The following is a 9477-nucleotide window of genomic DNA, read 5'->3' as shown; positions in this document are numbered from 1 at the left end:
AAATTGCAAGAATATTCATAGAAGCAAGTATTCACACTAGAAACCTGATCCTAAGCCTTACTCACTCAGTCAAGGAACACAAACATACCATGCAGTCTATGTTTCTAGTCAAAACAACTTATATTTGAATATCAAATTATTCCTATGAACTGTTGGTGATTATGCCACAGATCAAGACTTACTGGCAGAAATCTCAGCTAGCAAATTTCAGGGAAAAAAAACCCGATGTCTATTTCGAGAAAAGAGGTGTAATTGGTTGAATAAACTGTTTTTTTTTTTTTGCTAATTCTATAATGTGTGTGTGTGTGTGTGTGTGTGTGTGTGTATATATATATATATATATATAAAGTAGAACTATGTAAACATGTATTTGTCCTTATTTTCTTTTGAGTGTATGAAACCAAGTACTTAACTAACGGTCAAAAGAAATTCATTAGGAATAATTTATATTGCAGGTTTCTGTATCTGCCTTTCTGTGCTATAGGTCCAACAATACTCAGATGTGATATTAAAAGAGCAGAGTTTGAAATTGCACATACTCTTCAAAATATACTTTCACTGTGAATTCCAGAGATAGTAAACACTGCAATTTCAAATTAATGAGTGTTGTGATGACTGCCTTACATAATGCTATGTTTTTCTTGTCTTGAGTGATGATGAAGTACTGTGTCTTGAAACAAGTAACTAATAACAAAGGAGGATTTTCTTTTAAATCTCCCGAGTCTGAATCCTTCTGTATCATTCATTTTAGATTTTGGGGCGAGAACAGTAGCTGGACATATGCATCTAGTTTTCCTTTTGAACATTTTCTGGTTTCTGTCCAACTTTTCTCTTTATCTCCCACATACCAGCTTCCAGGTATCTGTCTCCTGATAGTAGAGATGTTTAGAGGATTAGTCCTTGATTGGCAGGTTGGCTAACATTACAGGTCTGTTCATGTTGAGTTTTCCTTCATGTTCTTTAAAAAAAAAAAAAAAAAAAACACCACAGACAAGGTTAAATATTTTTGCTTCTCTTGTTGTCAAACTGTACATAACTTCAACATATAATCAGGACTGGAATAGTTTTTCTTGCAGAACCCAGAGAAGGTAGCTGCTTTTAGGAAATGATCATTTCTAGTCTATTTCTCTAATAACTTAGAGAGATGGCAGGCTACGTAACTCAGAAGGAGAAATGGCAGAAAAACTCAGCATCTAACTACAGTTAAATTAATAGATAACCAATCTATTTGGTGCTGTCTTCATAATTTATGGACTATAATCTAGATTATTTTTAAAAGCCTTTTTTATGGTAGTAGGTGTACATCTCAAGGAAAAATTATTCAGGAAGAATATAAACGGACACTATATAGTAAGTAAGTGGGACTGTAAATATTACTTTCATCTGCAAGATATGTCTGAACCAGAATATCATACCTAAAGAAAACCAGCATAGCTAGCCTGAACCTAACCCCGTTCTGAAAAAACAGTATAATAGTGTTGGGGTAGGGTGACATTTTTAAAATTTTTAACAGAAAACATTGTAAATATTGCAGAATTTCCCATTTTTAAACCTTGAAATTAGAGCTTAGAGGGGGAAAAAATCCTGCAGAAAATCCATGGGAAAGAAAAAAAATATATAATTTCCATTGAACTTTTCCATATTAAACTTGGTTTTGTTTTTAAAAGTCTACTTTTTTACAATCTAGACATTTTCTGCCTAAAAAAATCATTTTGTTAAAAACCAGTTTTCAATAGAATAACACTTTCAATGGAAAGCTTTCAACCACCATATTTGAAAGGTAAAAATTAACCTAAATAAGTTTACTTTTTTGTTTTGTGAATTTGAGTGACCAGTGTCTCTTCCCCACAGGCTGACAGAGACAAGCTGCTCTGCCCTGATCAGGGGGTTGCTGCTGACCCTGAGGGAGAAGTGCCCCTCCCCCAGCTAGGCAACTCCATGCCTGTCATTTCGAGTCTCTTTCAATCAGAGCTTAAGATGTGAATAATTTGAATGACCTGTGTGTAGAAGTGCTTCCTGCACTTTGCAAACTTTAAAATTACTACAACTATACCCAACTCCCTATGGAGATAATCCATTGTATTTCTCAATAGTTTACGATCTAGTTTTGAGGCCTAGAGGGGGAGGCTTTGCAGGTAGGAAACTGAAAAGTAGCTGAAATATTGTAATATTACAAAGTATTCCCTTGATAACTTTGCTAATTAAATTGTTATGGAAAAATTGCAAGGAGATGTGAGCCCTAAGGGAAAGCTTATGGCTTTTTTGAAGTATTCCTACCAGAAACCAAACTTTAGAACACTTATAAAACATTGTGTTTCATGAGCTCTAAACTTGGATATGTTGAATGGTTTTGAAGTGGCATCAAATAATTGATCAGCAACTATAACTGTGATTATAGAATAAAATCAGAGCTTATTTGTAGCAAATAATTGCAAAAATAATTAATGTCACAAATCTTCCTGGTAACAATGTAAAACAATTCCTTTCAGTACCCCACAGGGATGGGACTGCTGGCTTTCACTGGGATTAACACCTGTGGAGGGACTGCAAGTGGAGGAGGAGGAAGAGAAGTGGGAGGTGTACACTGGAGTAAAAGAAAGTTTGCTTTTAAACAAAAATGAAAGAAACACACAAACCTTAATGTAAGCGGGGGAATGGTCCCACTATTGTGGGGAACTTTCCTGGCTTCTATACATCCCGGTGAAATGGACCAGCGAAAGGATCTGAGTCCCCGCTTCCACTTCCTTTACCCCATGGCTCCCCTGATCCTGAGGGCTCCCCTTCCACTCTCCTGAGTAGCAGAGTCCTTGAAACCCCAATAAGGCTGGGCCCAGGTTTCCTGGGGCTTAATCCCCGACCTTGTAGTCACTAGGGGCAGGAGTTAGGGTGTTCCCACTCCGAGGTGCTCTCTTTACACTGCATGCTTTCTTGGCCTAGTGATCATTTCATCAGGTTCAAAGCAAATACAATTTATTAAACATCAACTGATTAAAGAGAAAAGAATAAGAAAAAAAATGAGAATGGTTAAATGAGAACACACAGCCCTGCTCTGTAGCACAGGGACATCAAAACAGCAGTCTGCAGAGTGTAAGGACAGTTTACAGTCTCTTCCTTAGAGGCCTTGGGTGTGCTGCAAGGGGCTGCAGGCTGGACACACTTGCTCTGGCAGTAACCACACAGCCTCAAGCTCTCAGTGGCCAGACCCCACTCCCAGTCCAGAGCCTCTCCCCACACTTTGCAGTTCCCAGCTGCTCACCACATCCAGCTGCAGGGTGCTGCTTGGCCAGTCTCTAGCTTCTTGCGTTGCTTCTCTGTTTCTTTTGGCTCTCTGAGCACTGCCAGTCTGCTGCTCAACACAGGGTCTGCGCTCCTTGAGCTGTGTGTGTCTGGCTCTGCTGCTGCAAAAACTGCCCCTCAGCACAGCTTGCACTCCTCTTAGCAATCTCTCAGCTCTCTCCTTGCTCAGAGAGACCCAGAACAATCCCAGCTCACACGGAGGATGGATCCTGGCCTCTTGCTTTTCTCACTAGCCTGTCCAACTTGTCAATCAGGCTGAGCTGGAGTGTTGGCTGCTTTCCATTGTCTCTGGGGTCTGTCAGTCTCATGGACCCTTCCCCTTTTGATACTGGGAGCTGGCAAACCAAAAAACTCCCACAGAGTTTCAGTAAGGGGCTAACAGTCCCCTTACATTAATACTAATATGTAAATCTTACATTTTTAAATTCTATTTTCTTTCAAAGAATTCAATTTATTATAAATCCTTTAATAAACTTTACAAAATAGTAGATTTAAAAACCCTAGGTATCCAATTCAGTTCTGTTGATGTTTTAGAGTCATTTAAACATATGCATGTCTGGACCTTGATGCAGTAAAATGTTGAGAATATTGGACTGTAATGGACTGAATTCAAGGTGGGTGGGGGAAAGGTACTTCTGTTAGGAATGTTTATTTACTTTGGAGTTGAGCAATAAGAAAAACTCTTATCCCAACTTCTAGGATCTTTTGATCAAATGCTAAAAGTAGCTCCATGGAAAGTAATTGATATTCTCTATGCATTTCTTACTGAATCTCTTTGGAAATGTGATGGTTCAATATGGCTCAGAATGGGCCTCCGGCTCTTGATGAAGTGAATAGAAATGTTGTCATTAATATGAATGCGAATAAGGTTGGGCTCAAGGTTTATGTGGTACAAGTATATAGAAGGGGCAACATTTACTTATAAAATACTTGATCTAGAGCCACATTATAATTTTTTTGATGAATAAATTATTGCTGAAAAATGCAATTCTGAGTTGACCAACATTATTTTTAATTCAATGCACATTTAGGCTATGTCTACACTGCACAGTTATTTTGGAATAAGCTATTACAGAATAGGTATTCTGAAATAGCTTATTTTGAAATAACACATCTACACTGCAGGAAAGCTGCAAAATTATGCAGGTTTCCCAAAATGTAGACATGCTATCTCTATTAGCCCCAGGAGCAATAACTTAGAGCAGCCATGGTGAGGGGCTATTTTGAAATAGCAGAAGTGGAGCATCTACACATGCCTTATTTTGAAATAGCTATTTCGGAATAGGCATTATTCTTTGTAGACTTTTACAGAAGTCAGAATAAGCCGTCCATTATTTCAAATTTATTTCGAAATAATGGAATTGCTGTGTAGACACTCGCATATTTATTTTGGAATAATGGGCATTATTCTGAAATAACTGCTGTGTAGACACACCCTTACTGAATAGTTTCAGCCCCTCCAAAATCAGGCAGAGGGCAGGAACAATTTGTATGTTAGGGGTGCAGGGAGCCATGGAACCAAAGAGTAAAGCCTGTGTATAATGGAAACCATTTCAATCCCAGGAGTCTGGCAGCACCCCCAGAATTCCTTTGTCCAGCATCAATGTTTCAGTCTAGATTCACAATGAGAGTCTTAGATGCCACTCACAGAACCAGTAGCAGAAGACCAATCAACTTCCTGGACACATCACAGGATCTTCATAGTCTGAGGTCTGATCCTGCCACACTCATTGGTAATTTGCAAGGAATTTAATTAGAAGACCTATGTACATTCATCTGAGCAAGATATATGCTCAGGAAATTGCATCCTAAGAACCCAAAGAGAGTTGATTTCTTAAGGAAGATTTTGTCCATCTGTTTGCACATTGCAAACCTAGAGTTTCCATTCCCTGGATTATCAAAGAACCTTTTGGAAAATTTCTCTTAACACTCCCTTCTAAAGGAAATCGTTCTTTAGGGGGCAGTTATTTAAAAATTTACACCTTTACCTGTCATCTCTTAAAGCAGTGGGATTTCAAACTGTGTAGGGCAAAGGGAAGTTTAAACTAAGGAAAATATCACTGTGGAAAGCCACATTTTACAACAGTACTAAAAGAATGATCTTGCATTTTTAAAGTGCAAAGTTATTCATTGGGCAATATAGACCATGGTAACAGTAAAAAAACAGAAGGAAGATGACCTAAAATGAAAGAGACCAAGTAAACCTGAAGCCAAGTTCAATTTTATGAGCCCCTTTCCATCAAGTATGGAATAAATTCAGAAGCAGGCACAAAGGCAGAGTACAAATAAAAGTTGTAAAGTGCATCATAGGGAAGAATTTTTTTTCAAGATCATCTTTCTGTGGTCAGCAGGAAGTTATTATTTAAATATGTCATATTAGCCCAATCTGGTCAGACACAAAACATGTGATTACAAGGCTTAAGTCTAGTAATAGCAAAGAGCCCAAATATCTCTTGAAGTCAGTAGAAACATTCTGCAATATTTTCTGCTCCTGATCAGCTCTTTAACCCAACTACTATATATATATTTTAAGTAGAATGCATTTCCTTAAACTTTTAGAAATTAAGTGGTTAATTTTTTCCCCTTTTTTGGGTCTCACAGAACAATATCAGTCATCTAGTGTCAAAGAAAAAAATGTTTAATCTTTGACAGAAATGAATTACTTCATATAGGACAGCTACATTTTGTCTGGTACTTGTTGTCAGCTTTCACTGGAAGATGAGGAACTAAGAAATAGATTTCATCAAGTTCTGAGATGGGAGGAAATGAAATCTTAGCAAAGAAAACAAGTTATGCCTCTGAAATGAATAGTACAAGCAAGAAGATATATCAGGAGAAAAGTGAATGTTAAAATCATTTGCCAAAAGAAGATAATGGGGGGGGGGACCTTAATATTACTAGTTTGTGAAATATGTCCTTGTTTAAGACATCTAGACATTTGTAAATTATTTCAATATTCTTTTATTGTATATTTTTGCATGAAACTCAAGTAACCTGCCTTTTCTTTTTATCCGTCAGGTATCTAATGTAAAATTAATCACCACATTGTAATATATCTAGCTGTGTATTTCCCTTCTGATCATTTCATTTTCAAAAGAAGAAGTGTTTTCTCTGTCGTCTATCAATAAGAAATAGAATCTTTAAATTGTCCAACGATGGGTATTAAGGGCTTGTTGGATGGTAATGGGGTATGGAAGCTTTCAGTCTAATTCCCTAGATGAAATTAAGAAAGTTTCTATAGCTCTGGGGTTCTAGTTGATTCAGATAGATGCATCACTCTGCAGAGGATTTTCTATTAGACGTCTACCATTGCATATTCTGATCCTAGCCAGGGGTGTGTCTAGACTACATGCCTCCTTCGACGGAGGCATGTAGATTAGCCAGATCGGAAGAGGGAAATGAAGCCGCGATTAAAATAATCGCGGCTTCATTTAAATTTAAATGGCTACCCCGATCTGCCGATCAGCTGTTTGTCGGCAGATCGGGGGAGTCTGGACGCGATGCCCCGACAAAGAAGCCTTTCTTCATCGACACAGGTAAGCCTCGTGAAACCAGGTTTACCTGTGTCGATGAAGAAAGGCTTCTTTGTCGGGGCATCGCGTCCAGACTCCCCCGATCTGCCGACAAACAGCTGATCGGCAGATCGGGGCAGCCATTTAAATTTAAATGAAGCCGCGATTATTTTAATCGCGGCTTCATTTCCCTCTTCCGATCTGGCTAATCTACATGCCTCCGTCGAAGGAGGCATGTAGTCTAGACACACCCCAGAAGAGCAGCTGCTTCTCATGGTCCTGTCTCAGCCCCAGAAGCAAAATTCAACATCCTTTAAAAATCTGGTTTGAGTTTTGTTGTCGAAATGGCTGAAGATGGAGAATGCAAAATGAATTCTTGTTTTCCTGACTCTCTCCATCCATCCCTAATTGTGTCAGAAAGTCACAAAGTCTAGTTCTTGAGGAAATGAATCATATCACAAAATATAAAACAAGTGGATTCATAAATTCCTAGGCCAGAAAAGACCATTGTGATCATCTAGTCCAAGGGTCTCAAGCTCCTGGCCCAGGGGCTGTCCCCAGCTGAAGCAGTTGTGCAATCCGGCCGGGAATCTGGCAGGCTGTTGTGGGAGAGGGGGAGTGTGTCCATTCCCATTCCCCAAGCCCGGTCCCTTCCCGCCACTACCTCGCACTCTCTCACTTGGCACCCTGTCCCCCGAGGATGCAGCTTCAGGAATTACCAGGATGGGAGAGACTGGCGCAGCATGGCATACACATTCTCTTCAGTGACAGGAGCCCCACGGGGAAGCAGAGCATACTTGATGGGCTCACTCAATCCACTTCCTCATAGCTCATGTCACTATGGAGCATACAGCAGGGGGGTCTAGACACTGCTGCTGTCCCACATCAGCCCCCGCGGTAATCCCGGCAAGCCACGTCAGGGGATAGGGTGCTTGTGGGGGACAGGGCAGGGCAGTCCCTGCCCCAGCCCTCCAGGGCTACCAGGCCGGATTGCACAATTGCTCCAGCCGAGGGTGTTCCACAAGCCAGGAGTTTGAGACCCCTAATCTAGTCTGACCTTCAGTATAAAATAGGCCATAACATTTTCCCAAAATAATTTCTATAGAAGAACTTTTACAAGAACACCCACTTGTCATTTAAAAGTTATCAGTTATTATTTGTTCCCCAGATAGGTATGCAGGGTAAAAGTAGCACCGCACTTTGATTCAGCACTTTTCATCAGTAGCTCTCCAAGTGATCCATTATCTCCATTTTGCAGATGAAGATATTGGCACAGGTGAAGTGATTCACTCAAGGTCATCTTGCAGGCCAATGTAAGAGCTGGGAATAGAAACTAGATATTCCCTCTCCCAGTTTAATCCCCTAAAAATAGAACCGGTATCTGAGAACTTTTTCATCACTACTGAAACTTGTAGTGATTAACATAAGATAGTTTGTCAATTTCTATATATGTATTATGGCTCATTTCTTTCAATGAAAAGAGAGTATTCTGATACCCAAAGAACAAAGTATGTATTTCTCTGTCAAAACATTGCTATGTCCCCATGGGACATATTCAAAAAAGCTTAGAATTTTGTCTATGGTTCAGTGAAAAACTTCAGATTTTCAAAAAATTCAGACAAAAATGCTAACAAAACTCAACCCAATACAATAGAGTTACTCATGTCCAGAGCTGATCAGGAATGCAGCCGGTTGGCAGGATTTGCAAGTTAGTTGAAATACGGTGGTAGGTAGAACATATATGAAGTGTTAAACTGCCATTAACTATGTTCTAGCTCTTAGAGACAAGGAATCCAATTTTCAGGATTGATAATTTCGGTCTAGTGAAATTACCTAGCATTCGATTCACTAACATCCCCATGCTCTGAAGCTGAGTTCTTAATAAATCACAGAACATAAGATCTGAGATATAAGATATCTATAGCCTGCTTAATGCGGGATAAATATGAGCCCTGAGACAGTTTCACACTACTTCAGTGAAGAGGAAGGAGGCTTTGTGGGAGAAGAGAAACTACAAAGAGAAGGAACATTCTCCATTAAGCTGATGTCTGTTGCAGGGCTGTTTCTTCTCCTCCTAATTTAGTGGTAGAACTTTCTGATCACTGACATGAAGAAGTTAATTAATGAAGAGATTCAGGAGTACACTTATGTAGGAAATACCCTTTTACGGAAAACAGGAGAGGGCTCTGTCTGTTGTGGTGTTTCCAGTCAGTTAAATCCAATAGAATATAAACAAGGAGCACATTGGCTGTTGTCCTGTTTGCTGCCTGTTTTCCTCTCAGAAGAGAGTTGGTACTTCTGGCTGAAATGTCAGAAGAGAGCTTTTTTGTTCTTTGTTACTGCTCATCAAGATAGAAATAGCTTCCCTTGGTTTACTTATGAGCTAAGTAAAATAAATAGATACGCTTGTCCTAAGCATCCCCATGTTCTAAGAAAATCTTACAGTGTATATTTAATTTCTTATTTTAAATCATGCTAATATGAGTACAGTTCCAGTCTGATTCAAACCAGCAGCAGCTGGGGAATTCATTGTAAAACATGGCACTCAAGGCCAAATAGCTGGGAAGCTCCCTAGGGAAGTGCAGCAATTGATTTTTGATGGGCCAGAAGAGAGGTAGGAGATCAGGCTCCAAACTTAACCCCTTTTCTTCACCATTGTGTGACTTCA

Source organism: Pelodiscus sinensis, chromosome 17 (genome assembly GCF_049634645.1).
Source record: "Pelodiscus sinensis isolate JC-2024 chromosome 17, ASM4963464v1, whole genome shotgun sequence".
Lineage (NCBI taxonomy): Eukaryota > Metazoa > Chordata > Testudines > Trionychidae > Pelodiscus > Pelodiscus sinensis.
Note: the sequence above shows the minus strand (reverse complement) of the source record.